Below are 15,079 nucleotides of genomic sequence, written 5' to 3'. Positions count from 1 at the left end.
TGTTTTACGAGCCAGATATACAACTTTTTGGGAGTCAAGGTTGCAGAACATCATGGGAAGAAGGCAGTCGTGCAGCACCTCGCAGTTTTCCATCACAGCATGGTGCGGGGTTGTGAGAGCATGTGAATGGTTAGTAAACAAGTGGAAATGTGGAGGAGATGTGCTCCAGGGATTAGACTGTGTACACACATCAAAGCTAATCCTGGCATCTCTGCTATACAATAATGCGTATCCCTCGGTAAAATACTTTAGCTTAATATGCCCCAGTACCCCAATTTGTCCAGGCTCAGAAATGGGTTGCCTTAGCATTAAGCAATGTGTAAAAAAGACAATATTAACTTATATTTATCATTAAAGGCATGTTTCGAGTCTATAATTGGTGGCAAGCTCTTGTCCAGGGCAGCATGAGACTGTAGGTTCACATCTGCTTTCACGTTAACGACTGGATGCGGGAATTAGCTCACCACGCTAAAGAAATGCAATTGCTATAACTTGCGATCAATCAGCATGATCTGCCATTTCAGGTGCAGACAGGAGTGTGTATCATCAATAGGTATAGAAATGGTTACAGGAACGGAAATCAATAGCGCTATAGAGGAATGAGTGTAAGGTACTCAGGGCTGCAGTGTTCAGGGCCTTCCTGGCGGCAAGGAAGGAGGGAGAGGCGGAGGGATTGTGGGGACCGTAGAGTGGAGGGGGGATATGGGGGGGGGAGGGGGGTGGAGGCGGGAGGGAGAGAGTGTGTCTACCTGCAATTCCGAAAGCTAAACTGCGCCCGTTTCTGACCAACCACCGCCTCTTAAAAGTTGATTTTTCTTCCTTAAGCACATTTCTAGGACACTGGTATTTGTTTAGGAGACTAGTACGAGGGGCTCTTTAATCAGCAGTAAGTCGTTAAATTGTGTAAACACGGCTGAATGCGCCCTGCAAGCACCGCCTTGACTTCCTGAGCGTGAAACATTGTTGCGCCTGCGGTATGTTTCGCATGCTCGGTGAGTGTGCACTGCTGCATGTCAGGTGCAGTATGCATGGAGGCACACCTGGTCACCTTCAGGCAAAGTTAAGGCCATCATAAGTTGGAACTTGTAATTCATATACACCACTGATACTCAAAGTAGGCCCAGGGGCAGCGTGCGGCCCTCCTGACCTTTACATGCGGCCCCTGGTCAATCGCAGCAATGGGCTGCTATTTACCCAACTCAGCACTAGCATATAAAGATGTTACATAAACAGGCAATCATTTATTTAAAGGTTAACGAATTAAAAGAAAGGAACACCTTCATTTTAAAGACATCTTGCAGCAAAATTACTGGAAAATTCAAAATGGGTCTTTTTATTTACAAGCAGAACCGTTTCACCTAAGTACATTGGATAATATATGTGTGTTCAGAAGTATTTTTTTTTAAAATGATAGTTTGAAAAACGGATTTAGGAGCATTCACCCCCACAATGAGACCCGTGAACTAAGACGCAAGCCAGTTGTTACGTGCACTTATTGGGTGGCCTGGGTTCTTATTATACATGAATACCATTATAGTTTATTAATATAGAAACAATTGTCTAGAATCACACAATTTGGTTAAGTGTGGAAGCTGGGATTAAACCTAGGTTTTCTTGATACACATTGTGCAGTTCAGCCTCTAAATGTTTAAGCTTTGCTTCCCATACGCCCTCCTTACCGACAACCCCCCTCTTCCTCCCACGCCGCACCCCAAGCCCCCACTGCTGGCGTTAATGCGGCCCTCGCTCACATTGCAGACCAAAAATGTTGGCCCTTGGGAAAATGTTTGTGAGTACCCATGATATACACGCAAATACTCTAGTCACAGAAGGTATCGTCGTTCATTTTTCTTCAGTTTCTATGGCACAGACGTGACTCGAGAGTAAGTGTTATACACAGCTTAGAGTTTGATGTGGTTTTACCATAGGAGAGGACATAGTTACAGTTTTCAGTTGGCAATCAGTTTAGGAGCCAGTCACTCTGCATCAGAGGGTGTTGACAGCGCCAATTGAAATGAGATACTAGTCTCAAGTCAGAGGCCAGACAATGGCTGTTTTCTCAACTGAAAATCAGATTATTTTTTTTAGAACTCTGCAGAAAGGAGAAATTTTTCGGGGTGGTTTCCTTTTTTAAGCCCCACTCTATGCAGGTCTGCAGGCACAGCCTTTGTGTGGGGTGATGCTTCTCACAGCACAGCAGCATGGTAGTCTCCAGCATGAAGTATTGACAACAGAGGCATAAATAGGTGCGAACTATCCATTCCTGGCTATGCACAGACACTAGAAAGTGATCAGGAAAGAGACAAAGGGAGGAGTTTACCTAAGAGACCTTTCTCACTCTGAACACAGACACAAGATAGTGACCAGGAAGGAGACAAAGGGATGGATTACCTATGAGACTTTTCTCACTCTGAACAAAAAACTATAGCCCACTTCACACCCACCATCTACCAAGTGTCAGTGCTACAAGAAAAAACAAATCAAATTTCTTGTCCCCTTCGTCCTCACATCACTGTCTAGCCTCCTACCCACTGCATCTCCTGTAATTCACTTTCAATGTCTGGGAAAATAAAATCACTCTCATTTTGCACACAGGAACAGGCTCAGGACTTTCAAAATGGAACCCACAGGCCTTCTTCACCCTTCTCCTATAAGTACAATGCACATACTACAATAGCCACATTTACAAACACACACACCATACACTTAGATGGGATTAGGTGATGAAAACAGAAAATAATTCTGACTTTGCATTTGTGAGATATGCAGCCAATGCCAAACAATTCATGTTTATGAAGTGTGGGAAAACCTTTAAAGAATATTGAAGAAAGATACTTAAATGAGACCTTTTCTTTTTTTCTGTGCCAGCTCCTCTTGTGCAGTGTACAGACTGTGTAGCAAGGGTGGGATACTCTAGGCTATTATTGAAAGGGATGTCCTAGGTTTGGCACACAACAAACCAGGGCTCTTAGGCCCTCATTATGACATTGGCGGTGAATCCCACTTACCGCCACGCTGACTACCGCCAACACACCCGCGCCACGGCAGATATCCGTTCACCATATTATGACACACATGCACCAATCCGTCACTATTCAGCCACAGACACAACTCTGCCACACCAAAGGTCAGTGATAAACTGGCAGTATCCAAATCCACACCGTTACACCAACAGAACAATGCCCATCACATTATGACCCACGAATCACCACAATGAACATTCACCCGCGGTAAACCATTGGCGGTACATACCGCTGCGCTCAAAATACACACAATCAAACAAAACAACAGCACATTGAACTATTCAAACTACACACGCCTGACTCACATACACACACCACACCCACACCACTATAAAACACACACCCACACTACCCACAACCCTTTATGATTACAAACAATTGCCACGAGATAGACACCACGACCACAGACAAGACTAGAGCCACACACCACCATCACCTATACACCATCCACGCACCTTTCAACACACACCCCAACACATCACCCTACACACCCTCACCCACACTACTCACAAAACACCCATGGCACCACAAAGACACCCCAGATTCTCTGAGGAGGAACTACGGGTGATGGCGGAGGAAATCATCAGGATAGAGCCACAGCTATTTGGAGCACAGGTGCAGCAGATATCCATTGCTAGGAAGATGGAGCTATGGCGGAGGATCTTGGACAGGGTCAACGCCGTGGGACAGCACCCTAGAACAAGGGATGATATCAGGAAGAGGTGGAATGACCTCCGGGGGAAGGTATGTTCCATTTCAGCCAGACACCAACTCGTTGTACAGAGGACTGGCGGTCGACCCTGACCTCCTCCCGACAACTAACAAAATGGGAGGAGCAAGTCTTGGCAATCATGCATCCTCAGGGCCTGGCTGGAGTAGGAGGAGGACTGGACTCTGGTAAGTCAACTCTCTATTACTATCACCCCCCCACCTGCATGCCACCACATATCCCCACCCTCACTCCCATCACTCCACCACTTCCCACACACCCCACCATCACATTTCACTCATCCCAATATGGCCCTGCATGCCATACCAATGCATGGACACCACATACCAACTCACACAAGTGAAAGCTGCCAGGTCGAATACAACCAAAGAGGGCAATCCACCCTTGCACAATATGTCACACACAGAAACAACAACTCTGCATTTACATCCCCACAGGTATCACAGCCAATGTCAGCGGAGAAAAGCAATATCCGGTTCCCCCACAGAAGAGGCCCACAGTGATGACAGCAACTCTGGTCCCCTGGATCTGGATGACCAATCTGGCCCATCAGGTGCCTCTGGACAGTCGGTTACCCAGCCATAGTCATACACCACAAAAGAGCCGCCCCCTCAGGAAACACCACCACAGCACCCACCCAGTGTACCCATGCCTCTGTTCCCAGGACACGTCAATCAGCAGTATGTCCACCACTTCAGGGACCCCAGGGTACACCGCACACCCAAGAAAATCAGGGACCTGGGGACATTGGCAGTGGGCACATGGTTCAGGGACAGAGGCATAGGACAACAGGGACACTGGGAGGACTGCTGTGCACCAGGGGGAGGACAGGCCCATGGAACAGACTCTCCAGGAGGCACTCACCGAGATCCTGGGAGCATACCAACCAGGATACTTAGCATTGACGCAGGAGATATACTGGTCCACCAAGCACACCATCTGCACATTCATAGAGTGGAAACTCTTACGATTCCTGAACCCCTGTTCATTTTGCTGGGAGAACAAATGCAATATGTGTGCCATCAATTGCCCCAATGATGTTGGGGATGTGTCCCATTGAATAGAAGTCAGCCTTCACTGTTGCCAAATCCTCCACCTCGGGGAAAACAATGTAGCTGCACATGTGTTTAATGAGGGCAGACAACACTCTTGTCAGCACTATTGAGAACATTGGCTGTGACAATTCTGCTGCCAAGCCCACTGTCACTGGGAAAGAACTAGTTGCCAGGAAATGGAGCACTGATAAAACCTGCTCAAGAGGGGGGATCCCAGTGGGATGTCGGATAGCTGAGATCAGGTCGGGCTCCAGTTGGGCACACAGCTCCGTGATGGTGGCCCTGTCAAGTCTGTAGGTGAGGATAATGTGCCTGTCCTCCATTGTTGCCAAGTCTACCAGAGGTCTGTACACAGGGGTTTGTCTCCATCTCCTATTCATCCACAGCGGTAGCAATCTATAGGGCAAAAGAGTGAGGAGCCAGTCACAAACTGAACAACGTAGCAACAACAGTACAATGCATGATGTTAATTTGTAATGCATAAGTGGTATTTGTCCTGTATGTTCTATTTTGAACTGTGACACAATTATTATCCAGGGCCTGCCCCCCCTAAAATGGTGTCTGCCTGTCCTGTGTGGAGGGACAGGTGGAAGTGAGGTAAATCTGCTGATTTTGTGTGCCATTGCAGGAGGCGGTTGGGAACCGCTGTGCAACTCCTCATTGGTTATTATTGGGCCTATGGGGTACAATGGCCAATGGTGATGTACGCTGTCAGTGACGGTATGCACCGCCGCGGAAGTGACTGCTTTTTTCTATTAGTTCACTCACTTGCTACCAGACCTTCAACAGGAGAGGACCTACACTTCATGTGCTGCTGTGACCTGTGTCTGTAACCGATCATGACTGGTGTGACTGGGGAAAGGGTCCCTGCCTTCATCCCGGTGGAGTTGGAGAGACTGGTGGATGGGGTCCTACCCCAGCACGGACTGCTGTATGGGCCTCCAGACCAACAGGTGAGTACATTGTGAGCACGATGCATGGGGCATGAATGCATGGAGTGGTGTGTGTGAAGGCCTGGTGTGGGGGGGTTGGTGGATGTCCCCTGGGCGGCATGCAGCTTGTGTGCTGGGCCATGTCTGTGCAAATGGGGATGGGAAGGGGTCTGGTGGGCCATGAGTGTAACAGGCAGGTCGGTCTAAATAATACCTTTCCCTGTGTGTATTACCTTTGCAGGTCAGCACCCATATGGCGTGCCATCACCAAAGACGTGCGGACCCTGGGGGTCTATGGATGGCAGGAGGAGCACCCACTGTCAGAAACAGTGGGAGGACCTGAGGCACTGGACATGGAAGATGACGGAGGCCCAGCTGGGTATGGCCTCCCAACTAGGAAGGGGTGCCCGTCGAACCCTGATGGCCCGCATACTGACAGTGGCCTATCCAGACCTGGATGGGCGCTTGAGGGTATCACAGCAGCCAGGGGGTGAGTGCAGTGCCTATCATTACAACTTACGCCTGGTGGGGTGGTATCCAGGTGGGGGTTGTGTGTCTGTGGGTGCCCCTAGTCTAGGCCTGACATTGCAGAGTAGGTCCCATGTTGGGCAGGGCTCTGATGTGATATTCCTCCTACCTAGCTTGTAGGCATCCACTACTGGGCAGGGCTGTGTGGATCGCAGGTATGCTGCAGTTTGTGGTATGTGTCTCTCCCTATGCCCTGGTGACTAGCATTGTTACTGGTAGTGCATTGCATAGTGCGTAGGGCTGTTCCCTGTGTGTGAGTGTGCTGTGTACGCCAGCTGTGGTGTTTCTGCAGCCATTGACCCAGTGTAGCCTTTGTCTCTTCCTCCCCTTTTTCTTATGTCATCCTGTCCTTATGTGCATTAACATCATCTGGTGGAGGAACAGAGACATTGACGACGGAGGGAGCTGCATCCCACAGGACCCAGGAGGCAGAGTCCACTGATGCTGAGGGCACCAGTGGGACTGAGGGCGAGGGGAGCACCACGGCAGAGACTGGACGGGACAGTTCTGACATGGATACCTCCATGCGATGGAAGCTCCCTGGTGGTGGCGGACTCCTCTGTGCCCACCCCAGCTACAGCTGTCACTCCCCGTACCTGCACCGCCCGCCCAGCAGCCCCTCATCGAGTTGCCTGTCCCCGCTCACCCAGGAGGGTGGGCATCTCCTTCACCCCAGGCACTTCAGGCCCTGCCCCAGTTGACCCTGCTGCCCTGAATGAGGAGGCTATTCACCTCCTGAGATCCATCTCTGTTGGGCAGTCAACCATTGTGAATGCCATCCAGGGGCTGGCAGCCCAAATGCAACAGACCAATGCATTTCTGGAGGGCATTCACACTGGCTTGGCGGCCCAACAGAGATCAATCCAGGCTCTGGCCTCCTCTCTGATGGCAGCCATTGTCCCTGTTTCCACACTCCCCACTCCAACTTCCTTTTCCCAGTCCCATTCCCCTCAACCCCAACCTATCCCTAGCACAAAGCAGACTAGCATGCACACATGTCAACACACAAGAGTGGCACAGACAAACACAAGCATCACACATCGTCTCACAGGCACTCACACAAACACCATCCAGATGCAGACATACCAACATCCACTGCCTCCACTGTGTCCCTCTCCTGCTCGTCCTCGTGCTCCACCTCCCCCCCAGTTGCGTCTACACTCACACCTGCATGCACTACATCCTCATCCACTACCGCCATCACCACCACACCTATCAGAACACACACCTCACTGGCAGACACCACCCCAACAGCCATGCACACGTCCCCTGTGTCCTCTCCCACTGTGTCTGTTCTCCCCCTCCCAAGGTACACAAACGTAAGCACTCAAACACCCAACAGCCATCCACCTCACAACAGCATCCAGCCCATGCACCTGCATCAAAACACAGCAGAAGGACACCTCCAACAACCACACCCTCTTCCTCCACTCCCAAACCTCCTCCCTCTTCCCACCCCAATGTCCCTAAGCAGCTTTTTCTCTCCACCAATTACCTATTCCCTACCCACCCACCCCCAGCTGGCCAGGGTGCCTAAAACCCAGGCAAGCACCTCAGCAACCCAGTCCACGGGCCCTGTAGTGTCCACAGCAACTCGTGGTGGTAAAGGATCCAGGGCACCAGGAAGCCTTACGGAAAGGGTACCTGCCCCAAGTGCTGGCCAAAAGGGCAAGGAGCACTCCTATCTGCTCCCTGGAAGGGCAAGAAACCATCCCCTGCTGCTACCAGGAAGGGCAAGGATCCATTTCCAGCAGCTGCCAGGAAGGGCAAGGGGCCTGCACAAGCAGGCAGGAAGGACAAGGGGCCTGGTCAGGGACTCAGTCGGAGCCCCCACCACCAACCATGGTTGCATAGCCATCTGAGGCTGCAGGGGATGGGCTGGAGCTTCCCCCCACAACCACCACCAGCAGCAGCAGCACCACCACCACCAGCAGCGGGCAGCTGTCTGAGGCTGCAGGGGATGGGCTGGAGCCTCCCCCACACCCACCAGCAGCAGCAGCACCACCACCACCATCAGCAGTGGGCAGCCATCTGAGGCTGCAGGGGATGGGCAGGAGCTTCCCCCCACAACCACCACCAGCAGCAGCACCACCACCACCAGCAGTTGCCAGCCATCTGAAGCTGCAGGGGATGGGCTGGATCCTTCCCCCCACAACCACCACCAGCAGCAGCAGCACTACCAGCAGTGGGCAGCTATCCGAAGCACGATAGCCCCTCCAGGACCAGTGGGGAAGACACCCACTCACCCCATCCTCTCCAGGATGAATAGCACAGGGCATGATGTCCCCTCCAGAACCAGTAGGCAAGTCACCCACTAGAGAGACTGTGGCCTTGCAGCACTCCCCAGGACAGAACAATGGGCATGTTGCCCCCTCCTGGTGTTGTTCCATCTGTCGGCTGAGGTGCCCCCGTTCCCTGTTCCCCTGAGGTGCCTGCCTATTTTCCAACTGATGCCCCTGCAGTGTTCTCTCCTTGTTGTTGCAGGAGACAAGTGGGGCCTTGAACTTTGTCATGTGGCCCTGTGGCCCACGCACATTGAGGACTGGGCAGTGCCCCTTGAAAGGTACATATGTATATACTTTTACATTGGATGTTCGTAATTTTACTGTATTTACATTATATCACTCACTTTCATCTATTCGTGTTGTCCTTGCATTATTCCTGAGGGGTACATGGTAAATAGGTTTTGTTACTGCACCTGGTTGTGTGTATGGTGCTGGGGGTGGAGGGGTGTGTTGAGAGTGTGTGTGCCATTTTCTTTTTCCTCGCCCCCTCCCCTGCTTGCTAGGTGGCTGTACTTACTGTGGTCGTCTTCGCCGTCATTGGTGTTTGTGGTGGAGCAGGGCATAAAATATCATCAGAAATATTTGCAGCTCGGGCTCCATGGCGGCGTGGTTCTTCCCTGTGTCTCCAAAGGTGAGTCCTTTCCCTTCTGAGCTCAGTTTCTGCCAGGCTTTTGATGTCATTGGTACCACCCCAGAAAAGGTGGTGCGTTAGGTTGTCATTAAACGGTGGGTGGCACATTGAATTCCGCCCGGCTGTAGGCGGCTACCGCTGTGATGCCTGTTGCTTCCGTCCTGGCAGATGGTGTGGTAAAGTGGCTGTCTATCTGAGCTCTGTCCGCCATGGTCATATTTTGGCAGTATTTGCCACCAGCCTGTTGGCGGTATTACCGCCACTTTATCATCGACCACCAGAGTTGCAATGAGGGTCTTAATGTTTAAACAATGTGTACACTCAGAATCAAATGTTTAAGCTGTTTGCCCTGGATATGGAGCATGATGCATAATGTTGTTTCCACACCTCACATCTGCTGATTGCTTGCTATCTAACAAAGTCTTCTCTCACTGTATTTCTAAAATTCTGCACAAAAAAAAATAACAGCACTATACTTCTGCTTGATTCCGCTACTTTGTTTCTTCAGTGACCCTTTTCTTCTCTTCCTTCCTTTGCGTGCCTTATATTTTTGAGTATAACCTCATCTCTGTCCCAGGCTTGTCTACCTTAATCCTTCTCATTGTAATTGTGAAATCGGGTGATATCTTTTTTCATAGATCACAACTCTCCTCTTTAAAACTGTATCCCTGTAAACTAACATTAACCACTAACCGTGAGTCCGGAACAGCATGCTACTTGCTGTAAAGCACTTCAACGCCTCATCAAGGGTTTTAAGCACTTTATAAATACAATTACAATATTTGGGAGTGGGAGGGTGGTAGGGTAACTTGTATGGTGGTGAGATCTTTAGTGGTGGGCATGTGGTGGGACAACAGAAATGGGTCTGTTTGGGGATGACGCAGTAGCAAGACGCTGGGTAAAGATTTGAATTATTGGTGGGGTGCACACTGTCTGGAATGTTTTGCTTTGATTGGGAATGAGGCAGCAGGAACCAGGTATTAGCCACTTTGGGGTGTGGGAGGGAGTGTTGCAGATTTCCTGGGGTCTGGAAGGGAGCATAATACTTTTTTGCTTGGCATTGCGCGTGAAATGTAACCACAAAAGAATGTCAACATCCACTTTTGTTTCACCAGTGGCCGACACCAGGAAGGGCATTAATAAATTTTTTATTTTTTTTTTAAATTCCCTCGGGAGACACGGAAGCTTCCGTGTCTCCCCCCACCCCCCACCCGCCCCTTTGCGAGGCGCGTTGACGTTTCAAAGGTGTTTTCCCCATCAAAGCAGGAAGCAGCCTTGCGGCCGCTTCCTGCTTTGATGGGGAAAACGGCCTTTTACACATTCGGGAAGGCCTCGTAAGAAAGGGAAGAGTCTCCCCTTTCTTACGAGGCCTTCCTGAAAGTGTTTCCTGGCCCCTGATAACAGCACAGCTGCGATCGGGGGCCAGGAAACACTTTCAGGAAGGCCTCGTAAGAAAGGGGAGACACTCCCCTTTCTTACGAGGCCTTCCTGAAAGTGTTTCCTGGCCCCCGGTCGCAGCTGTGCTGCGATCGGGGGCCAGGAAACACTTTCAGGTTTCCTGGGCCCCCCGATCGCAGCACAGCTGCGATCGGGGGGCCCAGGAAACACTTTGAAAAGGCCTCATAAGAAAGGGGAGACTCTCCCCTTTCTTACGAGGCCTTCTGAAACTGTTTCTGGCCCCGACATAATAAAAAAAAAAAAAGTAGGTGCCCACTGGGGGGGAGGGGGGGGGTGGCGCGATCGCGCCCCCCCCAGGGGATTTAAAAAAAATAAATGACAGGGGGTCGCCCGTGGGCAGGGTGACCCCCTGAGGGGGCAATATTTTTTTTTAGATGTTGTAGGGCTTCCCTGGGGGCCATTTGATATTTGTATATATAGAACTATTTATATCTATGTAGATAGATATATCTAGGTACATAGATATATCTATGTAGATAGATATATATATATATATATATATATATATATATATATATATAGAGGTAGATCTATATCAAAGAGATTTATAAAGCGCGCTACTCACCTGTGAGGGTCTCAAGGCGCTGGGGGGGGTACGGGGGGAGGGAAAGGGGCTGGGAGGTTCACTGTTCGAAAAGCCAGGTTTTGAGGCCCTTCCTGAAAAGAAGTAGGTTTTGGGTCTTGCGAAGGTGGGTTGTGAGGGCGTTCCAGGTTTTAGGTGCAAGGTAGGAGAAGGATCTGCCCCCGGTGGTGGTGTGTTTGATGCGGGGGACAGAGGCGAGAGAGAGGTCAGCTGAGCGGACGTTTCGTGTGGGGGTGTGGAAGGTGACTCTCGTTGAGGTAGGCAGGGCCTGTGTTGTGGAGTGATTTGTGTGCGAGGATGAGGATCTTGAAGGTGATCCTTTTGTCAATGGGGAGCCAGTGGAGGGATTTGAGGTGTGGAGAGATGTGTTCGTGTCGGCGGAGGTCGAGGATGAGTCGTGCTGCTGAGTTCTGGATGCGTGTAGTTTGCACTTGAGTTTTAGAGTGGTGCCGGCGTAGAGGGCGTTTCCGTAATCAAGCCTGCTGCTGATGAGTGCGTGAGTGACAGTTTTTCTGGTCTCTGTGGGGATCCATTTGAATGTTTTTCAGTATACGGAGTTTGTTGAAGCATGAGGAGGTAAGAGAGTTGATTTGTTGGGTCATCGAGAGGGAGGAGTCTAGGATGATGCTGAGGTTGCGTGCGTGGTTGGCGGGGGTGGGTGCAGGGCCTAGCGTGGTGGGCCACCATGAGGGGTCCCAGGTGTTTTTGTGTGGGCCAAAGAGGATTATTTCGGTTTTGCTTGAGTTGAGTTTCAGGTGGTTGGCTGTCATATATATATCACTTTTGTCAATATGTGTGTGGTTTCCCTGGGGGGAAAAGGGTCCGACTTGTCTAGTGGCAGTTTTAGTGCCATAAAGAAGCGCAGAAGGTTTATATGCCTACAGCAAAGAGCACATCTGTATTTTATGTAAATAGCTGAGTACATTAGTAAAGTCTATGGAGAGATGAAGGGCACTTTTACTGGGTGGTAATGAGGGAATCCGAGGAGGAGGGAGTGGGAGCACCAATAATGATTGTTGGACTGGGCGCAGGAGGTGCTAAAGACTGTGACGAATGGTATGTGACAAGGTGTTTTTTGAGCGTCTTGAAAGTACGTGCTGATTGAGGGAAGAAGCGCAGGTAAGGTGGCCTCTACTGTTGCACGTATCTCACACACACCATCGATTTTGTGACTGTCTACGTAGGCTAGTGTTTTAGAGCAACAGTTTAGCCAATAGCAGAGATGGCATCTTGATGGATGACTGCTGCCTGCACTCGGGTTATAGAGGACCGCTCTGACAAAGGATCAGAGACTGAGACATCAGATACTGAGACAGCATCTGAGGGATAGGACAATGGCGCAGACTCTGGGAGTGATTTTTCAGTCAGAGGAGTCCCATTCGATAACTCCTCTTCCAGTACATTATGAGGGAGGTGATGAGGACAGTCCTGCTGTCCCTTCGCAAGCTGTTCGTGCAACTGGGTAATAGTGGGTTAGGCCAACCCAGAGAGCAGGTGAATGCGGCGGCAAGCAGAGAGAGAGTGCTCTCTTGGGAGATCCCCAATTTAGTTCAGCCCCAAATTCCACCACCCAAATCATATTGTGGAGACATCAAAATTGTCTATGGCAAAACACACTGGTTTTGTAAGGCAGGCACCTGTGTTTTTGGTCCTGGATTCGGCGGCCATATAGAGAAACACACTAAACCCAAACATTTCTGGAAACTAGACATTCGCGGGAGTCCACAGAGGTGTGACTTGTGTGGATTCCCCAAAGTTTTCTTACCCAGAATACCCTGCAAAGCTGAAATGTTGAAAAAAAACTCAATTTTTCTCGCATTTCTGTCACACAAACTACAGGAATATGCTGGGATTCACAACATTCCTACCACCCAGTGACTCCTCACCTGTCCTGATAAAAACACTACCCCACTTGAGTGCCTACACCTAGTGCCTGTGTCAGGAATGGATCACCCCAGGGTCAACAGCTGCCTCACGTAAGGACCAACATTGACCGTTGTGTGATCTATTCCTGTCGCAGGCACCAGGCCTAACCACACAAGTGAGGTATCATATTTATCGGGAGACTTGGGGGAATGCTGGGTGGAAGGAAATTTGTGGCTCCTCTCAGATTCCAGAACTTTCTGTCACCGAAATGTGAGGAAAACGTGTTATTTTAGCCACATTTTGAGGTTTGCAAAGGATTCTGGGTAACAGAACCTGGTCCGAGCCCCACAAGTCACCTCATCTTGGATTCCCCTGGGTGTCTAGTTTTCAAAAATGTGCTGGTTTGCTAGGTTTCCCCAGGTGCCGGCTGAGCTAGAGGCCAAAATCCACACGTAGGCACTGTTTTCTATGAAAAAATGTGATGTGTCCACGTTGTGTTTTGGGGCATTTCCTGTCGCGGGCGCTAGGCCTACCCACACAAGTGAGGTATCATTTTTATCAGGAGACTTGGGGGAACGCTGGGTAGAAGGAAATTTGTGGCTCCTCTCAGATTCCAGAACTTTCTGTCACCGAAATGTGAGGAAAACTTGTTTTTTTAGCCACTTTTTGAGGTTTGCAAAGGATTCTGGGTAACAGAACCTGGTCTGAGCCCCGCAAGTCACCACTCCTTGGATTCCCCTAGGTCTCTAGTTTTCAGAAATGCACAGGTTTGGTAGGTTTCCCTAGGTGCCGGCTGAGCTAGAGGCCAAAATCTACAGATAGGCACTTCGCAAAAAACACCTCTGTTTTCTTCCAAAAATTTGGATGTGTCCACGTTGCGCTTTGGGGCGCTTCCTGTCGCAGGCGCTAGGCCTACCCACACAAGTGAGGTATCATTTTTATCGGGAGACTTGGGGGAACGCCGGGTGGAAGGGAATTTGTGGCTCCTCTCAGATTCCAGAACTTTCTGTCACCGAAATGTGAGGAAAACTTGTTTTTTTAGCCACTTTTTGAGGTTTGCAAAGGATTCTGGGTAACAGAACCTGGTCCGAGCCCCGCAAGTCACCCCTCCTTGGATTCCCCTAGGTCTCTAGTTTTCAGAAATGCACAGGTTTGGTAGGTTTTCCTAGGTGCCGGCTGAGCTAGAGGCCAAAATCTACAGGTAGGCACTTCGCAAAAAACACCTCTGTTTTCTTCCAAAAATTTGGATGTGTCCACGTTGCGCTTTGGGGCGTTTCCTGTCGCAGGCGCTTGGCCTACCCACACAAGTGAGGTATCATTTTTATCGGGAGACTTGGGGGAACGCCGGGTGGAAGGAAATTTGAGGCTCCTCTCAGATTCCAGAACTTTCTGTCACCGAAATGTTAGGAAAACTTGATTTTTTAGCCACTTTTTGAGGTTTGCAAAGGATTCTGGGTAACAGAACCTGGTCTGAGCCCCGCAAGTCACCCCTCCATGGATTCCCCTAGGTCTCTAGTTTTCAGTAATGCACAGGTTTGGTAGGTTTCCCTAGGTGCCGGCTGAGCTAAAGGCCAAAATCTACAGGTAGGCACTTCTCAAAAAACACCTCTGTTTTCTTCCAAAAATTTGGATGTGTCCACGTTGCGCTTTGGGGCGTTTCCTGTGGCAGGCGCTAGGCCTACCCACACAAGCGAGGTATCATTTTTATCGGGAGACTTGGGGGAACGCCGGGTGGAAGGAAATTTGTGGCTCCTCTCAGATTCCAGAACTTTCTGTCACCGAAATGTGAGGAAAACTTGTTTTTTTAGCCACTTTTTGAGGTTTGCAAAGGATTCTGGGTAACAGAACCTGGTCCGAGCCCCGCAAGTCACCCCTCCTTGGATTCCCCTAGGTCTCTAGTTTTCAGAAATGCACAGGTTTGGTAGGTTTCCCTAGGTGCCGGCTGAGCTAGAGGCCAAAATCTACAGGTAGGCACTTCGCAAAAAACA

Source organism: Pleurodeles waltl, chromosome 8 (genome assembly GCF_031143425.1).
Source record: "Pleurodeles waltl isolate 20211129_DDA chromosome 8, aPleWal1.hap1.20221129, whole genome shotgun sequence".
In the NCBI taxonomy this organism is placed as follows: domain Eukaryota; kingdom Metazoa; phylum Chordata; class Amphibia; order Caudata; family Salamandridae; genus Pleurodeles; species Pleurodeles waltl.
This window is presented reverse-complemented; position numbering follows the sequence as displayed.